Raw genomic sequence first — 21,625 nt, forward strand, 5'->3', positions numbered from 1 at the left:
CTTGAAAAGATACAAACCTCTTTGAAACAAGTAGCCAAGAAAAAGATCTTTACCCATCATACTTACAATCTAGAAGTAAATACGGTATGCTTACTTCTATTTGAGGACCATGGCACACTCTACTGGTGTTTCTTAATCAAGCTGTTTGGTGTAACACCTGAAAAATCTAGTTTCACCTCTTCTGCCTCAGTCCTTCTCCTTTAGTTGAAGGAAAAAGATAGAGTGGATTTTCTCTTCATTCTCCAATGTGATAACCTGCCCCTCTAAAAGTATAACTGTAACACTGTCTTCTCAGATGCATGAGGTGAAAAGGCTTTGTAAAATGCAAAGAACTTTGGGAAGAAATTTGTTATACTGCACTGATAGATACCATCTTGAAAATACATCGCACTTCCTTATCTCCCACATTTTAGTTATGGTCAATTTTGGGAAAGACTTTTCTAAGAACATTGCTTTTAGAGGTACTAATACCTTGGAATGTAAGAAAGAGTTGCATCACATTTGTACTAGAAAAAACAGTTTATTGACCAAGATCACTTCATTTGCTTGACTTTCTAATATATACTCTTTCAATTGTATATTCTTAAAGGTTGCAACACAGAGACTTAAACAACCCTATTTTTAAATAAAAAGCTGTACCACGTACTCACACTGATATACAGAGAAAATTTCTTGAATTCTGACACTGTGGAAAAGACAGTAAATAGACGAGATTGAAACTGTAGAGTTTTGCCTATGTTCTGCTATAAAACAAACAGATTTCCCAAATGCCTAACCAACTCAGAAATTTCGAAAACAAAAGATTACTACACTTGAAAATAGTGAATCTGATATCTAAACTTTTGCCATTTTGTTATCCAAAACTCTATTCTAAAATGAAAATGATGGAATAAAATATGAAAATGCAATGTAAAGATAATTTCAGACACAACACTGATTAGACAAACCTTTTTCTCAACTGTCGGAAGTGTAATGAAAGGGATTATATGAACCATAGCACACAAATAATCCTTAAAACCAAGGGGAAAGAATGTAAGTATTTACATATCAACAAATAATTAGAGATCATCAAAAAGACCACAGAGAAATTATGTCTGTATAAAAATCACAGAATGGGGCAGTAGAGAAAGAGGCAATAAAATCACTCATGCAGATTGAAAAACAACTATAAAAAGTTCTTTCACATAAAAAGAGTGGAATTAAACAGTTTAGAGAAAAACATAAAATGATTAGACTATATTTCCAGATGTCACATTATAAGAATGGTTAAAGGGAATTATCTAGAGAATAGGACAAAACATGTTAAGAACTCTGATTACACAAATATGCAGTGTTAAGAATAATTACACAAATTTGGAACAAAAATTCAACTTTCTATGTTCAAATTTGGTCTCACAGAAAATATTTTTGATATTATGGATATATCACCAATGTAGTTAAGAATTTATAGATAATGGTACTATAAAGTGAGTGATTTCAATTGTTTATATTATGGATTCCTTGAGTTGGGAACATGCTAAGATATGTGCACTGCTAATGAACAGTAAAATGTAATGGGAAGACTATTTAGATGAGTTTAAATATATTTCAGTAAGTGGGAAATCACAAAAATGCACAAAAATATACTTTATTTCCTAAGGGGGCAGAGAAAACCTATAAAGCACCAAATTAAATGAGTAGACAAAAAGCTTAAGAAGTTTATTTGCAAGGACCACACAAATAGAAAACTTACAGATATGCATACATTTATCAGTAGATAAATGATCAGTTTTAGTAGCAATTATCAAATGCAATAATTAAAACATAGCCACAGTGAATTGGATGACCAGGACCAACTTTTGTGGCTATACAAGAAAGTACATTTGAATAAAAAGGTACAAGATTTGGAATAGAAAAAATTTCTACAACTCCTAGAATCTTAGCTATTCATGAATAGCTCAGGGTCACAATTAAAATACAAAGGGGACAAATATGTCCATGAGACTTTCTAGGATTCTTTAGCTAGGGTTGTGACTAAATAGAACAATGGCTTTGACAAAAAGCAGCTCATTTATGGAGCCCAGGCCTTGAGTTCAAGTCCAGGAACAGCACAAAATGAAAAAGAAAGGTATGGAGGAAGGGAGGGAGGAAGAAAAAAGAAGGAAGAAAGGAATGAAGGAAGGAAGAAAGGAAGCAGGGAGGGAAGGAAAGATAGATCATTTCCAGATATCTATGTGGATGTTCAAAATTTGGGCTGGCTGCTATTCTTGGATGCTTTGCAGGCTCAGGGAATGGGCCATCTGTGGGAATGACTTGCAGAATTAAGGTAAAAAGGTGCGGAATCCATTGAGTTGTTTGCCAACCATTTGAATGAGGAACAGGGCTGTGGGAATCAGGCCTATGATCCTATCACCTTCGAGTTTCTTCAGAAGGTGCCCGGGTGCTGGGTGTGGGTCAGTAATCGCAGCAGAAGCTGCTGTCTGATTGAAAGGTATGTGTTGGAGAGTGGGGTCAGGTTAAATTCATGCCAAGGGACCAGAAATTAGTACCAGAATCTTGAAGCTTGCAGTCAGTGCCTAGCTCTGATGAGATTCAGAGAGTCCTGCACACAAGGTCCATGTCTGGTACACCAGGATGAGCATCAGGACCCCATCCATGCTCTAGCATCTAACCTTGCAAAGCCTACTGAGCAACCACTCCTTTGTCATTTCAGCCCTGGAGAATCTACCAGTGCTATTATTCCCTACTCTTTATGGAGGGCTGTGCCCAGGGCCACTCAGAGGTGCTGAAGGCCACGGTGTAGGCCTGGCCCTTCCTCTTCTTTCCCTTGAGGGATCTGGCAGAATCACCAAACCTGGAGGCCTTCAAAGGGCTTGATCTCCTAGTGTCCTCAATGGGTTCGATCTCCTAATTGTCAAGAAGGAGCAGCCCATTGGGTGGAAACAGCAAGTGCTGTTTGTGGCAATTTGTGGCAATTGCAACTTGAGATAAGGATTTAGAATTATCATTCCATGGCACGAATATCTTCTCTGGAAGTCCTGACTGAAAGGTCAACAGAGAGTCACCTTTCAACTGGGACTGAAGAACAGCCTTTGATCCTCTCCATTAACCTGACTATCGAACATGGCAACCAGGATGAATTCCAAACCTATCTCCGCTAGTGGGCCAGGAAGTGGAAAGAAGGAGTCAAACTGTGCTCAACCAAGCTTCAGATTCTGTCTGGCTCCTCTACAAAATCCGGAAGGCTCTGCATGAGGTGAGCCTTGACTCCATCACTGAACTTGTGTTGAACAATTTCTGGTGTCCAGAAACCATGAGAAAATTTTCTCCTTCCCGGGGTCAGACAAAGAACCTTTGCCTATTCTTCTCCAAGATAAGTGGCAACTTCTACACTTCCAGCTTCAGTAATCTCTCATATTTCTGCAAATACATGGCGCATCTGGGACAGCCTCAGCATCTCCAGGAGTTTCCTGTGCAGGATATCTTTGTCCTGTATGGATGGCTACCCTCCATCCTCAGGAACCCGACGACTTTGAACACCTTTACTTTGAGTTCATGTTCACTGAAGGAAGCCAATATGAGGTCCTTGTGCCAGTGTCCCTGTGCCAGGCAGCTCAAGCACCTGTATCTGAGGAGTTTGTGCATGGGCTGTTTCAATCCTGAGTCCCTGTGAGCCCTGCTGGAGCAAGTGACAGGCACCATGGAGATCCTGGCCTTGGAGCACTGTGACATCACTGAACCCCAGCTCTTGACAATCCTGCCCTCCCTAAGCCAATGCTCCCAGCTGCATTTCCTCAGCTTCTATGGAAATTGCATCTCCACAGCCACCCTGAACAACCTACTGTACCACACAGCCAGGCGGGGCCATTTAAGCGAGGGCCCCACCTTACCCCACTGGAGAGCTACTGCCCTCCACAGTGGGGCCTAGGGAACCTTGACCCCTACAGATTTGCCCAGGTTCAGGCTCAGTTGGCACAGGTCTTGAGAGAGAGGGGGCCAAACCAGAAGGTCCAGATCTGTACCAATTTCTGTCATCACTGGCCAAAATGCCAATTATATAGCCTGGAGCCCCATGGCTACTAGCAGCTCACCCCCGAGGGTCTTCCTAGCCTTCTGCTCTGCTTATGTAGTCACATGCATCTTCTAGAATCTCTTGTCGGCATCACAGAGGAAACCCAAGACACAAGTTCATTTTCCATGGAGCACACCCTGCATTCTTCTGTGCGGGTGGAAGAGACTGGGTGTCTTTTCCTGAACTTCCTAGCTATCAAACCCCTGGACTTCTCATCCCAGTAGGCATCTATGTGTCCTGTGTACACAATATTAGGAAGCTGGAGTGGTCTCTGCCTGGTAAGAACTGGAACATGATCCTGTTCCTAAATGTTTGTAAGCAAACCTACAAGTGCTGCGGCAATCCCTCAAGATCTTTCATTTACTGTATCACTCCCTTAATAAAACAAAAATAAAGAAAAAGCATGAATAGAATTGTGTCATTTCTAAGCACCAATGAATGAAACTATTTTTGGTGTTGAGAATCCTAGCTACTCTACTAGTCTGAGATCTGAGCATCATAGATCAAAGCTAGCCTGGGCAAGAAAGTGTCTGAGATTCTCATTTCTAGTGAATCACCAAAAAATGCTGAAGTGGAGCTGTGGTTTAAGTAGTGGCATGGTGGTATTGTGCATTAATGCTCAAGGACAACTCCCAGGAAGTCAAGTTCAAGACCCAGAATTGGTACAACCCAACTACCATCAAATATACCCATGATCAAGATATGGATCCAATTTTAGAGAAAATGGAGTGGGTGGGGAAATTCAATATCAAATACCAAACGACATCCATGAAAACAAGAGAAATTTTTTCCAAAGTGTTTTGTGATGAGCGTCCTAGTTACTCAGCTAGTCTAGGGTCTGAGGATCACAATTGAAATCCAGGCAGGGAAGGAAGGTCTGTGAGACTCTCTTCTCTATTCAATCACCAGATACACTCTTAGTTGTCCTATAGCTTAAATGTTAGAGTGCTTGCTTTGTACATAAAAGCTCATGGACACAATAATGGAATATAAGGTGTATGAACCCTACAAACATGTTTGTGAGAATAAGTATCAGTATCCCACAGTGATGTAAAACGTTTGAAATTTATGTATTCACTTAATCTATATAAAGAAAATAAAACTAAAGGGTATCACTACAGACCCTGAATTTAAGCCCCAATGTTGACACAAAAACAAAAGCAAAATAATGCCATGATCACACTCAAATATAAATATATCCAATCTTAGAGAAATTTATAAGTAATTTTCAAAGTCAAATGTTATAAGACATTACATGTAACAAAAGTATTTCTGCTTCTACAGCATATTTTTGGATGATAATTTTCAGTATGTAAATGTGGTTTGTGGTTGATCAGACATGTCTTAAAACTTCAGGCTCACTTCAATTTGTTTTTCTATAAGGAGTATTAACTCTGTGTCCACCCAGGCATGCCAAAAATAAAGAATGAAAATATATGACCTTCGGTATCCTTCCATGAAGAAATATAAAGTAAAGTATGTGACATCACCTTCCTATGATGGTAACAGAGTTTCACTGTTTTTTTTTTTTTTTTTTTTTTGCTTCAAATCAAAATAAACTAATCAAAGCGTGGGGACATCTTTATGGAGCTGTGAGGGAACTGAGACCACCCACACTTTGACCCATCATTGAATACCCATTATATGTACATAAAGTATTATATGTGTATATTTAATATGTATTACTCTGGGATATTTACTATCAGTTATGTGTGACCTGCTTAGCTCATGACTCCTTATTGAAGTGGGTATTTATCCATTGAATGTCATTTTTGGGGGGGGGGCGGTCGTGAGGCCTGAACTCTGGGCCTGGGTGCTGTCCCTCAGCTCTTCAGCTCAAGGATAGTGCACAGCCACTTGAGCCAAAGCGCCTCTTCCGGCTTTTTCTCTTATGTGGTGCTGAGGAATTGAACCCAGGGCCTCATGCATTCAAGGCAAGTGCTCTACCACTGAGCCACCTTCCCAGCCCCTGAATGTCATATTTTTATTATTACTAATGTCAATACCAGAACTTCATCTCTACAATTGTCCATACTATTTGCATAACCTTGTCAGTTTGTGTAAATAATCATCTCTTCTCTTTTTTTTCTCAGATTTATAACTTTTTTTTCCTTCCTGATGGCCTAAATGCACATAGTTCTGCATAATGGACAGTTGGGGACCTCATGTGTCGCGACGAGTGTTAATGTGCAATCAGTGTTTAATTCACCAATAATAATCCAATTGTATTGAAGAAATTATTAAAATAAAGAAGAAAGATAACGTGAACTTTCTAGAAACTAATGTATTTTGACCATCTCTTGATAAAATACTAATAATTTAGAAATATTTGCAAAGTAGTATGCCTTATGAAAGGATAATAAAGAGTAATGTGGAATTTTGCCAATACTTCCAATTCAAAACTAAAGTCCATTGTTAGTATATAATCATTCTCTTAGTAGAAATTAAATATCATTGGACTCATTAATTGCATGTTGAAGGAAAACATTTATAGTACTCAGATATACTAAAAAATAGATTTTCACATAAAGCAATACAAATGCCAGAAGACAGAAAGATGCAATAAACCAAAGGACAGGGCAGAAAGGCATGCCATTATGTGACCATTTGTCAGAAATAGTCATGTCTTTCTTTAAACATAGTATAAAACCCAATAGTTCAATCTGTTTCGAATAATGCATTTCTTATAAAATTAAAATAATAGAAATGTAAAAATTAATTGTTATCACATCAATTGGAAACATAAAAAGAAAAAGTATTTATAGACAGATAAAATGTATATAATTTTATGTCAGGTGACAGTTGCTCACCCATGTAATCCTAGGTACTCAGGAGACTGAGATCTGAAGATCACTTTCAAAGCCAGCCCAGGCAGGAAAGTCTGTGACTCTTATCTCCAATAAACCACTAGAAAACCAGAAGTGGTGCTCTGGCTTAAGTGGTAGAGTGCTTGCCTTGAGCTGAAGAGTGCAGGGACAGGATTCAGGCCCAGACTTCAAGCCCAACAGACCGATAATAAAAGCATATAATTTTGTATATATAATATTTTTAAGGCTATAAAAAAAGAATTACTTGAAAAATACATCCAGCCATGGGTAAACAACCTACTATGAATCTTTACTTTTTAGCTATTACTTCATAAAGCCAATACATTATGGTATACAATTGAAGTGTATTTTTGTAGCTTATAAAATCCATTTTTGAAATTCTGAAACAACACAGAGAAAGCAGAGACAGAAGAGGAAGAAGAAAAGGAATGAAAGGAAAGACAGTGGGAATGAAATTGGACATGGGGAAGATGGATCTGACAAAATAGATTGAGGAATATGGAAAAAGGCAGATGTGTGAATGGAAATATATAACAATGAACCAAAATACATTCAACTGAGTATATGAAACCATGCACTTTTAAAAGTGCATAATATGAATGAATTGTGACTAAGAAGAATAGTGATATAAAGGCAGGCAGAAACTATATTTCAAAAATTAGGAAAATATGTATAGACTAAGCTACATAGAAAGTTTTGATCTGGTGGTCAAGGTTAAAAGCTAAATTGGACAGGAAATCAAAAAGAATATTAATTCCAGTTAACTATCACAGAGCAAAAATTAGAGTTCAATTGGTGAAACATTATCCTTATGCAATAAATAAATAAATAAATAAATAAATAAATAAATAAATAAATAAATAAATAAATAAATAAATAAATAAATAAATAAATAAATGGACTGTACCAGGCGTTAAGATCAATTCCCAGAAAGACTAGCAGCAAAAAAACAAATTTAGGCAAATGCTTAAGAAAGCATAATTTGTAAACTAGAATCAATGAAAATACACTAGTGGAGATGATTAGATAAGTACTCAGTAAATAGAAATAAAAAAAATAGAATGATATTCAAATTTACCTGGCTTTGGTTACAAATTGTGACTCAACCATTACTAGAAAAATGAGTGCGAATCACTTATTCATGGAATTCATCACAACAATATAAACTAATATCTGATGGAAAAAAGAATGTAGACCATCTGCATATTTGGTCATCCATGTAAGTTCAATCATAAGAGGACTTATTTTTCATAATATGTGTTTTGTCCCGGAAGCCATGCAGAAAATTTCTATCTGGCCTTAACAAAATGATGTAGCAGTTGGGGGCAAAGATGCCACCCAGCAACTCTTACTGGAATCCAAGATGGAGAAAACCTCTGTAGCCACCCTGACTTTCCTTTTGTCACTGAGGTAGACAGGCAGGAATGTGAACCGGATACTACAGAACACCAGCATGCTGAAGGTTAGGAACTTGGCTTCATTGAAGGTGCCAGGCCAGAAAAAAAATAATGAAGCTGGCCAGGGCCAGGGGAGCCCAAGTATCCCAAGACACAGTAAAAAGTGGTGAGGGAGCCCTTGTTACACAGGATGAGCACATGGCCACATTTAGAGTGTATATCTGTGTAAGAGTAGGAAGGTGAAGTCTCCAGTCAGAGTACACAGAGAGGTACCTAGATCAGAGTACAGATAGGAATGGTGACGTTAGGAGCCCCTGATAGCAGCAGCCACCTCATGTTTCTCCCTAGAGAAGTGACCTTGAAGGCCAGATCCACATTTACAGTTTTGGCCAAGACAGCAGAAATAGATACTGTGAATGCAACTCCAAACGTGGTTTGCTGTGGAATGCAGGTGATTGTGTTGGAACAGCCATTAAAGAGCAAAGGAAAGTGAGAACAGAAGATGAGGGAGATGAGCAGGATGTACCTGAGAGCCTGGCTACTAGCTTTTTTTTTAATTGTGAAAATGCTGTACAGAGGGGTTGCAATTACATGGGCAAGATAATGAGAGATTACTAGCTTTGACAGTGGAGGTGTTCTGATGTTCACAAAGACTCCAAGGACAATTCCCTGTTAGTGTACATAAACAAATGGCCATGCAGGGCAAGGCCATTCCCAAGAGCTCTCCATTAGCCAGGAAACTTTCATCTCTTTAAGTCACTGGTTACTCTCTGCATTGGCATACTGGTGATCAGGACACTTTACACATTGCTCCATATCTAGTGAGGAAGTCAAATAACCAATAGTCACTTTTCACTACTTAAAAGAATATTGGGAATCCCTACTAGGGATAATACTAACATGTCAACACTTACTAGCAACAAAAGAAAATATTATCAATTATTCCTTGATATGTTCAATACTATTTCTATTTCTTCTTCATGTTCCCACACTCTTGCCTACATTTTCCTTTTTCAGTTTGAATCTTTTTTTTTTACATACTGTGACTATCACCCATAATATTTATTTCCATTTGTAAAAGCCTATGAAAAAATTTTTGCACATACTGGAGCATGTGGCTAATGATATCTGAAGAGTATGGTTCGAAGCCATCCCAGGCAGGAAAGTCCATGAGACCCTTATTTTTTTTGTGGGGGGGGGGCGATCATGGGGCCTATACTCTGGGCCTGGGCGCTGTCCCTCAGCTCTTCAGCTTAAGGCTAGTGCTCTACCACTTGAGCCACAGCACCACTTCTGGCTTTTTTCTTTTTTCTTATGTGGTGCTGAGGAATAGAACCCAGGGCCTCATGCATGCAAGGCAAGCACTCTACCATTGAGCCATCTTCCTAGCCCATGAGATTCTTATTTCCAGTTAACCAGCAGAAAACCAGAAGTGGTGATTTAGCTCAAGTTGTAGAGTGTTTGCCATTAGCTGAAGCTTAGAGACAGCAGCCAGGCTCAGAGTTCAAGCCCCTTGACAGACCAAAATAAAAAGAACGTTTCTGCATGTTAAATGCTGCCATACTAATTCTCAGTCTTTTGTGTACTACTCAAACTACTAATCCAAAATTCTGGACAGAAATGTTTGGAATTCCTTGAATGTCTCTATGCAATATAACTAAGAACCCATTAGCTATTCCTTGCAGACATTATATTTGTCCATCTGACTCATCAATAAAGTGGTGGAGAACAAAAGCTGTACAATCATCCTCTGCAAAACACTGTTGCCTGCTTCTTCGACCAAACCCAACACAGAGTGCACACTCTGTTGAAAGAACATTTCTGGTCACTAGGAAATAAAGGTGTACAAGATGTCTGTTTTTTTTGCACCCTAAAGTGAACTTGAAGAAGATAGAGACCATGTACTTAAAAAGGCTTCGCACTTCATATGATAGACATTAAACTTACATTGCTAAGGAGTGGAATAATCATGTGTAAAATGAGTAGAAAAAAATAATCTTACAAGTAATTCAGAGCCTGTATTTTTTATTTCAAGGAGCAGTGTCATCCAGTGTCACAATTAATTTACAAAGTGAAAGAAGGAAGTCTTTGAGTATGCAATTATTATACAATATTTGTGTTTCAGGGATTGGGTAACACAAGGGAGTAATCATAAATTTGTTCCTAAGTCATGCACTTACCTATTAGCTATCTCTTTCTCTGAGCAAAGGGTACAATCAAAGCAACAGGTAATCTTTCCTTCCTGAGGGGATTTCCTGAATCCAGGACATATCTCACTGCAGACAGAGTGAGGAGCCTGAGAACAATAAGATATTTGTCAGTAAATGTATAGAATTTTACATAATACTAAAAAGTCTATTGATTTAAAGAATAGGATTATTAAGGATATAATTGTATGAACATAACTCTAATAATGCAGTTATAGATTCCACATCATATATCAAAAGGGTTATGTAGTATATACTTAGTCTCTATCTAGCCTGAACTACTGAGAAGTGTCTGACCTTTAAAAGAAAGAGGATAATGATGGGAAAGTAGGTCCTGGTTGACAGCCTTCTGGAATTTCCTTGAATTCATAATATCCTATGTAGTCTCCTTCTCATCTGTGACATGTTGAGGGACAAGGAGAAAGAATCCTCTTGATGCTTTAAAAGTATGCTATAAGATAAAGCACAGGCCTCATCTTTATAGGGTTATATGAAGCCCAGGCCCTTCCAATCTTCTTTTCATCTATCCAGTGCCATGCATTGAAAATCTGCTCACACAAGCCCTTTCACTGTTTGCTCTCTCCACAGATCATTAAAGTAGCAAGACAACAAACCATTGAATGGATTCTCCACAGAAGGGAGCAAAATAACTCTTTAAAAAAATTAAATGTTTCCTCTGATACTTTCTCTCAGCATAGAAACCAGCTAAGAAAAATACAATTTACATTCTATGATAACATTCTAAATAAATATTGAACAACACACTTTTAACTTTTTATTTTTTGGGTGCTTAACCTAGAGATAAAAATCTGTATCTGGCCACTGTCCTTGAGGCTGTTTTGCTCAAGGTTACCACTCTACTACTGGAGCCATAGCTCCACTTGATCTTCTTGGTAGTTAATCAAGATAAGAGTCTCACAAAATTTTCTTCCCATTTTAGCTTTAAACTGATATGTAATCTTAGATCTGGAAGGATAGGATTACAGTCATGAGTCCCCAGTGCTCAGCTCCATTAATTTATTCTGTTTCTTTTCTATCCAAGAGTCAATCAATAAAATTTCTTAAGTTTGATATACTTAAATGTTAGTAAGCACAGAGAGTATAAAGTCTGTGTGTTTTTTTTTCTGTGTGTGAGAGTATATGTGTGAGCCAGAAATATTGTTGAATTCAGTGCCTGGGCTTTGTATCTAAGCTTTGCTGCTTAAGGTTAGCACTGTATCACTTGATCCACTGCTCTACTTCCAGTTTTTTGGGTGTTTAAATAAAGATAACAGTCTCACAGGCTTTTCTGCTAGGACTGATTTGAAACCATGATACTAAAATCTCTGACTTCTAAACATCTAGTATTATAGGAGTGACTTTTCTGGCCCCAGCCAGGAATACATTTTAAGAGTGAAATCTGCTTATTTATATGAAATTACAATTAGATCCCACCCACCTTTGTAGTTCCTATGGCCCACTCTACCATATTTTATTATTCAAACGCTTGTGAACATGTAGTTTATGTGGAGAAAAATGGCCTACTTCCACTTGAGGTCAGACCTTCTGGAAAATTCCAAATGTTCACAATGTCATACTCTTCTTCTAATTTCCTTTTCTCAATCAAAATCTCTTGGCCTCAAAGAGGATTATGAAATTGTATTTTATTCACAAAATGGGTACACCTAAAAAAAGATACATCATCTTATGATGAAGTACATCTCAGACTTAAAACAAAAAATCTGAAATGAGTAAAGCTCCTGATTAAAATTTCAGATTCAGCATTCCAAAAGAGAAGAAAAACCTAATGAAGAAATAAAAAATTCTATGGGACAAAAAATCATCAAAATAATCTTTGGACATCCTGGTCACTCAGCAAAGAAATAGAAGTCTTTGTTTCAAGAGAAACCAGTTCCATACAAATACTCATAAATGAGACAATTCCCAATTTCCTCACTACAGTTTCACATAACTAAGTTTGTAAAAATCTATAGTTTGAGAATGGTAAAATTTTCATGCATAAAGTTGAATGAATTTAATTTACTTATAAAAATATGGATAATTCTGTTTAGCAGATTATCTTTACTAGTATTAAGAAACACATCAGGAAAAGGTGAATTTTTAATTTTCAAAACATTAGCTGTGAGCATGTTGAGGTTATTTGAAACTAAATGAATTTATGGAAAAATGGAATATATTTTGCACTTGTTACTGACCTGCTTTAAATTAACAGCACAAGCACACATGTGTAAGAGACCTCAATTACAAACTGTTATACAGTAAGAGACCTGTCTAGGAAATGACGTTCCTCACTGTACCATCCAAAACTTTAAGTCCTTACCTGTGCAGGTGAAGGCACTGAACCTTTTCTATTTTCCGTTGTTTATAATACTGCTTGATGAAGAAGCGTGTCATGGAGAGCCTGGGCCACAGAATATACAGCATTCTATATACTGTAACTGTCTCCAGACATAGTCATGTCAAAAATGTGCCTAGGCACCCAAGCCAAAGAGGCATCATGAGGATAGTTCTCCCCATTACCAAATCAGAATCAGAACCTGAGCAATTAAAGGAGAAACCACAGCCCACCAAGGAAAATGTCTCCTGGGTATTTGGAACGGTTAACTACTTTGACAAAATTTGTGAATCCAAAAACATCTGGGTGATGATGTTAAAAAAAATGACAGGTACATGTAATGAACTAAGCAGAAAATATTTTTCTTATGGTTAAATGCCATTCTACAACTTTTCCTTTTATTAAAATTTACTCAACACACACCATTAAATATAGTAGGAATTCATCATGGACATATAGGATGAGGACATACGCTGATGATTTACTTATATGGTTATAGGGTGCCATGATTTTTAAAATATACATCACTGGTTTGTTATTGCCAGATCAAATTATTCTTGGCCATCTCTTCTTTCAATGCAGGAAGAATCCGCAAACATTTTCATCTTGTAATGTTAACAGTCCTACCCAATTCCAGCTGAAGTGAAGTAGTAATAAGACCATGGCAGTTGCTACTGATGTGTTCTTTGGGGACATCTAATAGAGAGAAGGAAACTTTTTATGGTCACTCAGTACATGATCAAAAGTCCCAAAGGTAAACTAAAGATAAGGAATAGAAGATGCTCCATGAATGAGAACATTTTTATCTATGACAATCACAGTCATCATATATGTTATATAACCATGTGAAGAAAATGGAAGGCATGTTTTTCTTTTTTTTTGCCTCTTTTGTTTTTCTTTTTTTCTTGCCCATGAAATTGTAACCCCTCTTTATGGTATTTTCAAAGTAAAAAAATAATAAAAACAACATTGAGATATCACCTCTTTTTATTACTTTTTTTATTTTGAAAATACCATACAGAGGGGTTACAATTACATGGGTAAGATAGTGAGTACATTTCCTATCAAACATTGCTGCCTCCTCCTTAGTTTCCCCATACCATCCCTTCTCTTCCCCACCCACTCACCCCCACACCCCCATACCACAACCACCCCCATACCCCCTCCCCACCTCCTCACCCCGCCAAAGTTGTAAAGTTCGTTTTTTGGCATAACGTCTTGTACATCTCATAGTTGTAATGGGTCTACCTCTAACCCTGTTTAAACAGTTTGTTTTTTCCCTTCCCCTCCACAAATTATATCAACATCAAATACAGTGAAAGCAGGGCTTATAAAGCATTGTTGCCTCCTCCTTTGTTTCCCTTTCCCATCCCTTCCCCTCTCCAACTCCCCATCCCCCCCCAATCCCACCATCACCACCACCACCTCCATTTGATAGGAAATTGAAAGACTTGGAAAAAATTATATTAAGTGAAGTAAGCCAGGCCCAACGAAACATAGGTTGATGTTATGCAAAATAAACCCCAAGATAAGGATTCATCTGGGTTTTTTTTTTCTTTCTCACGATTATTTCCATCATATTTATAAGATGCTTTCTTTGTTGCTGTGTATGTACCTCCCCCATGGTATAACCCCTGCTTTCACTGTATTTTATTTAGACATGTTTTTCTTTTAGTTTTTGAAAAGAAAAAATAAAACTTTTTAATTAAGTATAAAACAAATCAATTTGTACAATGTCTTTTGGTCTTTGTCACTGTCTTTGTCTTTGTCACATCAACTCTTTTGGTCTTTGTCACATCAACTCCTCTCATTTGTATCTACCACAGGTATTCCCTGACTTTAATAGTTCAATTTTCACATATGTACATTGAATATTATGTTGTATTTGCCCAACCATATTCTTCTTTTATCTTTACACCTTTCCACATCCCCTTAAAACGCCCCAAGAATATATGCTTCTGGGGCTCATTTTTTATATAGTCTGTTAATTTTTCAGAAAGGTTAGATTGATATGTACTATAATTTATTCAGATTGATCATGTATATATGTAAGTGAATATATGTGGGCTCCATAACTTTATAATATTTCATGAGCATAATTTTTATCTAATATTACATATGAGAGAACACATACCTACTTTTACTTTCTTTTTTTCCTGCCATTTGTGGGGCCTGAACTTTGGGCCTGGGCACTGTCTCTCAGCTCTTCAGCTCAAGTGTACCACTCTACCACTTGAGCCATGGCACCATTTCCAGATCTTTCTGCTGAGCAATGGAATCCAGGGTCTCATGCTTGCAAAGCAAGCACTCTAACACTGAGCCACCTTTCCACCCCCTACTTTCACTTTCTGAGCCTGACTTTCTTCATTCAATATATCTTACACAGAAGCATATGTATATGTGTGGTAATACAGGGATATAAAACCCCTACTTTCACTTTCTGAGCCTGACTTTCTTCATTCAATATATCTTACACAGAAGCATATGTATATGTGTGGTAATACAGGGATATAAACTCAGGGACTCATGTACTACTCCTTTCAAAGCTACCAATCAACAACTTGAACCACACATTAATTCCTGTTTAATTCTTGTTGATTCAGAATGTTTTCTGATTACTTGCACACTCTGCTTAAAATATCTCTACACTTTCAAGTCATTTCCTGATTTTTTAAAGAAAATTAGTAAGGGTAAAACTTAAAAAAAACCCTCTTTGATGTGAAGGGTAAACAAAGGAGGAGGCTGCAATGCTTGGTAAGAAATGTACGCATTATCCTGCCCATGCAATTGTAACCCCTCTGTACAGTATGTTCACAAATAAAATAAAATAAAATTAAAAAAACCCTCTTGTCATATCTAACTTTTCTGTTTTCAAACCAAAGGGACTATCCTATTCCATTATATTTGAGTACTTACTCTTTGATATTACAAAATTTGATAGGTTCATAAATCCAATCTCCTCCTATCATACTCTCCTAACAGCTGAAATGGCCCCAAATTTGATATTTTTACTATCGCCTACCCTTCCTATTCTTATCTGTGAACCTGGAAAGATTCAGAAATGTAACAATCTGGGCAGATATTCTTCCTGATGGTCCTGTAAATGCTGCTATGGACTTTTTTCCCTCATATGATTGTGGTTTGGAATATTATAATTTCTCAAGATGCAAATGAAGGGATCTTTAAATGCTGTTGAATTTCCATATTGAACATTATATACATACATACATCTATATCTATATCTATATCTATATCTATCTATCTATCTATCTATATATTTTTTTTATATAATCCCAGAGTCAAGTTATGTAAAAGATTAGGATATTTGTTGTGCTCTTTAATAGCAACTACCACAAAAAACACACTAGTAGTTCATGAATGTCAACCTGAATAATGAACATAGAATTTCAAGACTAGTATTTCAAACTTAGGATGTTGAAGTATAGAATGCTTACTTTCTTGCCCATATATATGTTAAAATATTACCCTAAATTGGGATATAATGTGAATATAGTTTCATGTGTGAAAGACATAAAGGAAATTTGTCATGAATGAAATTTAAAAAGTTAGTTAAGGCACAAGATAGTTTACTTTATCTCTACTACCACATAAACCACAGCAATCATTTTCCATTAAATGTGGGGCTGGCTTTCATGAGACAACAAATATTCTATTGTTTTCATGTTTGGTAACTATCTCCACATATGAGAAAAGTTTTATTTCAAGCCACCTAGTTTGTGTAATGTGGTTATATTGCAGGTCAGAGTAACTAACAAATCTTCCATGTAAGAATGTCTTTCAGAAGCTAAGTGTCATTTAAGGAAGATTCTATAGCAAGTTATGTTCACAGACCCAACATAGTAAAAAAAAAAACAAACACTTGATGCAATATCAAGCAAAACAAGAGCTTAACCATCAGGTGATGGAATTTTATTTCTTATTCATATAACAATAGTAAAGGGAGTCATCCAACTCCAAGGTGCTTATTATGGAGAGAGTAACCTCCAACATGGGGATGAGAATGTCAGCAAGCTTTACATTGAAATCCAATTTCCAAGGCCACCGTGGCACAATGCAGTAATCACTTCCCAATGTATTTAGATTGAGATATTGAAAAGAATGCCTATAAAACAGTAAAGAGGATCAAACTACTTTTCATTCTCTTTTGTCATGTTTATGTGTATAAAGTTATTCGTGTGTGCACATTCTAAAGAAATTAATGCAATGAAATCAACAAACCTTTAAAGTTAACAATTGAGGCAATATTAAAATATAAGTAATTCAAGAATTACTTATAGAATCCATAGAAGAACAGGAAACTGGCAATTAAAGTTTCATAAAAGTATAACCAAGCAATAGGGCAGATAATCAAGATACAGAAGAAAGGTGAGTAACATGTTAGGAGTTACTAAATAATTCTCAGTCATAAATATCAATTTTATTGGACTTGACCCTACAATTAAATGACATAGATTGAGTAATTGGATCAAGATATAAAACACATCCACCTGCTGTCCCAACCAAAAAAATTATCAAATAGAAAGCAAACCCACAAAAAATAGGGTGGAGTAGCAATCCTAATATCAGATGAAATAGACATCAAATTAAATTAATGAGAATAAACACAGAAGGACATTACATACTAATAAAGGGAACTCTTTCTCAGAGTAATATACCAATTCTAAATATCTATTCACCAAATGCTGGAGTACCCAATTTTATTAAACAATGCATTTTAATCTAACAATGCACATAGATCTAAACACATTGATAATTGGTAACATCAACACATCATTGTCATCTCTGGATCATCCAGGAAAAGCTCTGCAAAGAAAACTCATACATATATGATTGTATGGACCACCTAGTTTTTCCAGATATCTAGTGAATATTTAAACAGGAGCATCAGAATATAAATTCCTCTCAACAACTTAATGAACACTCTAGCAAGTAGATCATATTTTAAGTCGCAAAACAAATATTGCAAATTAAAAAAATATGATATTATTCCCCTGCATCCTGACATATCAAAATGGAATAAAATTACAGCTCAACACATAATGCTATGACAGAAAATTCTGTAAAGTGTGGATAATGAATAATATATCACAGAATGAAGAGATTAGAATGGGAATTCAAATATTTATTAAACAACATATATGAACCCATAAAATACAGATCCTCTAGGACTCAATGAAGACAGTACTCAGAGGAATATTTATAACTCTGTGTTTACAAAAACAAATTGGGGAAATCTCAAATCAGTAGTTTAATGATGAAAATCAAGGTTCTTGAAGAACAGGAATAAACCAAATGCCAAAGTAAAAGGTTGAAACACTAAAAATTAAATCAAATAAAGTAGAGAAGAAAATATCATAAAACATTAACAAATATTGGTTCTTTTAAGAAAATTAATAAAACTAGCATACTCTTAGCAAATCTGATCCCCAAAAGAAGAGTATGTACACACATAAAGAAAATTATAGGCAAAAATCGGAAAATCAAGAGAGATACAATCAAGCTTTAGAACATTAGAAGGGAATAATTTGTAAACATTTATCATGACAAATTGGAGAATTGGGAGGAATGGTGAAATTTCCAGAGAATGTTGATATATTCCAACAAACAAAATACATTGGAACCAAGACAATAGACACATAACAAGTAATGAAATTAAACTGGCAATATAAGACCTCCCATCTAAGGAATGCCCAGGACCTGATGAATATATAGCTGAATTCTATAAGGCCTTCAAAGAGGAGGCTGCAATGCTTGGTAAGAAATGTATGCATTATCCTGCCCATGCAATTGTAGCCCCTCTGTACAGTATGTTCTCAAATAAAATAAAATAAAATTTAAAAAAAATCTTCAATGAAACAGAAAGGGAAAGATCACTACCAAAGTTCTTTTTTGAAACCAGCAAAACGCTCATCCAAAAACCACATACACTCATCATGAAAGAGATCTGTAGATCCATTTCTTGGATGAACATCAATGCAAAACTTCTAAATAAAATTCCAGCCAACCTAATTTAACAACTATCCAAATAAGTTGTATTCTATGATCAAATTAGATTCAACACATCAACAGAAACAAGGACAGCAACTACAAAATCTTATAAACAAAGTATTTGACAAGATTCAACACCTCTTTATGAAAAATGCTCTGGAGAAGCTAAGAAGCCATGGACTACAGCAACTATAAGGTAATGGAATAACCTTCCATGGTCCTGATTGGGAAGGATTATCATCATGAAAATGGTAGTAGTGCCTCAAGCTATCTACAAATTCAATGCAATACTAAGAAAAATCTTAAAAACATTCTTCAATGATATAGAAGAAGCAATCTGAAAATTCTTGTGGAATAGTCAAAGACCAGAGCAACAAGAAGAGTCCTCAGCATGAAGACTGGTACTAGAAAAATATCAATACCCAACTTCAAACTCTGTGATAAAGTCATAGTAATAAACAGTTTGATAATAGTACAAGAATAGGGCAGAAAGCAGGGCAACAGCAGCTCATGCCTGTAATCCTAGCTACAGAGGAGGCTGAGATCTGAGGTTCATGGTTCAAATCCAGCCCAGTCAGGAAAGTCTGTGAGACTCTTATCTCCAGTAAACCACTAGAATACTGGAAGTGGCACTGTGGCTCCAGGGTGCTTGCCTTGAGCTGAAGAGCACAGGAACAGCACCCAGGCAAAGAGTTCAAGCCCCACAACTGCCAAAAAAAGAGCAGAGGTGAGGACCAATGGAATAGAAGACCATGAAATGAACCCACATACTTATAGCCACATAATATATCAGGAGAGAAAAAAAATAGGATAGAAGGAAGACAGTATCTTCAACAAGTTGTCAAAAGAGAATTGTGTAAACATGTGCTGAAAACTTCAAAGAGATTAGAACAGATATTATAGAACCTTATATATCACCCTTCACCTAAATCAATTATACAAGAAACTAAGACCTCAGTGTAAGGCCTGATACCCTGAAGAGGTGGGGAAACACCAACGATCCTTGACACAATTCAAAATGTCTGAAGTCAATATGCAGAATCACAACAAATCAAAGAAAGTCTGGATGCATGGGATTGCCTCAAAATGAAGAGTTTCTGCAATGCAAATGGCATAGCTAGCAAGATAAATTGAAAGCCCACAGATTGGGGGAAGATCTTTATTAAGTATGCATCAGACAAAGGCCTCGTATCTAAAATATACTCAATGGTCAAAACATTAAACCTTTCCAAAATCAAGTCCTCAAAGAAACAGTAACCCAATTAATAAATGAGTTAAAGACTGAAAGAGAGCTATCTCTGCAGAAGATGTAGAATGGTAAATTTATCCATGAAGAGAGAGAGATTTGACATTTCTCTATATGAAAGAAATATAAATCAAAACAAGATTGAGATTCCACCTCACTCCAGTTAAAATGCCCAATATAAAGAAAACTAACAATACCAAATTTTGCCAATGATATGGCCAAAAAAGAATGCTTACTAAACTTTTGATGCAAATGTAAAGTTTTCAACCACTCATAAAAGAATTATGGACATTCCTCAAAAGAGTAAACGTAGAGCTTCCCTATGACCCAGCAATTACATTCTTATTCATTCATCCAATAGAACACAAACAAGACCACAGTGAAGACACCAGCCCAATGATGTTCATTGCAACATTGTTTACCATAGCCACGGTATGGAATCAACCCAGATGGCCCTCAGTGGATGGATTAAGAATGTGTGGTTTACATAGCTAATGGCATTGTATGCTCCCATCTGAAAAAATGATATTGCTAGTTTCATAAGGAAATGGAAAGACTTTGTCACTGTTCTTGCTTTCTGATTTTATATAAGTTTATCTGTTTTGGTAAGGATAAGGGAGAACACAGAAATGGTGGAACAAAGTGTGAACAAATGCAGCAGTGATACTAGACACTAGGCAGAAACTGAAATATACAACTTGTGTGGAAGGGGCTTAGGAGGGAAAATCTGAGAGAAAAGGACAGAGGTTGCACCATTCCAAAAGAAAAGTACTCATCCAACATGTAACTCTAATCCCTCTGTATATCACCTTTAAAATAATAACAAAAACTTGAAAAAAGTGGAATAAAACATTACATGCAAATGAAATACAAAAAACTATGCGCAAGCATGTATAACATCATCACATCAAATAGACTTTAATGAAAGGATCAAAAAGTAACAAGATTTTAATGTCATGATAAAGGAATTAAATCAACAAAGTGAAATAGTAACTGTAGGTGTTTATTTTCACACTTCTAAGCAATTAACTATACTAACTAACTTTGAGATAGTCCTTAATACAATAATAGGTGAAGATTTTATGGAGAGATTTGCCATTCAGAATCAACAGGCAGGCATTAGAATTTAATTTCACCCTTGATCACGTGAGCCCTATATATGCCAAAGAACATTTTAACCAACTTCTATTGAATAAAGCATTGTTCATCAATGTAATGAATTTTCTCCAGGAGAAATGATGGGGTAGGGCCAAATACCAGCCATGTTTTAACATTTTACAACTATCTTGAGCACACATGTAGATTACACTGTAGTAATGCTAGAAATTAGCAAGGAATATGGGCACATAATATGAAAAATAAATGAATTATATTTTAACCATTATTACTTAAATAATAATTTCATTAAAATTATTCATTGAAAAAATTGCTTCATGATAAAGTGAATTGTTTTCAGGGCACATTTCATGAAATAATCTGGTCCTAGGAACAAATGAAAATGAAAAGAACATCAGAAACACATAGTTATAGAAAACAGGACTTAAAGGAACTA

This window comes from Dipodomys merriami, unplaced genomic scaffold (assembly GCF_024711535.1).
Source record: "Dipodomys merriami isolate MVZ:Mamm:240054 unplaced genomic scaffold, mDipMer1.0.p SCAF_1177, whole genome shotgun sequence".
Taxonomy (NCBI): domain Eukaryota; kingdom Metazoa; phylum Chordata; class Mammalia; order Rodentia; family Heteromyidae; genus Dipodomys; species Dipodomys merriami.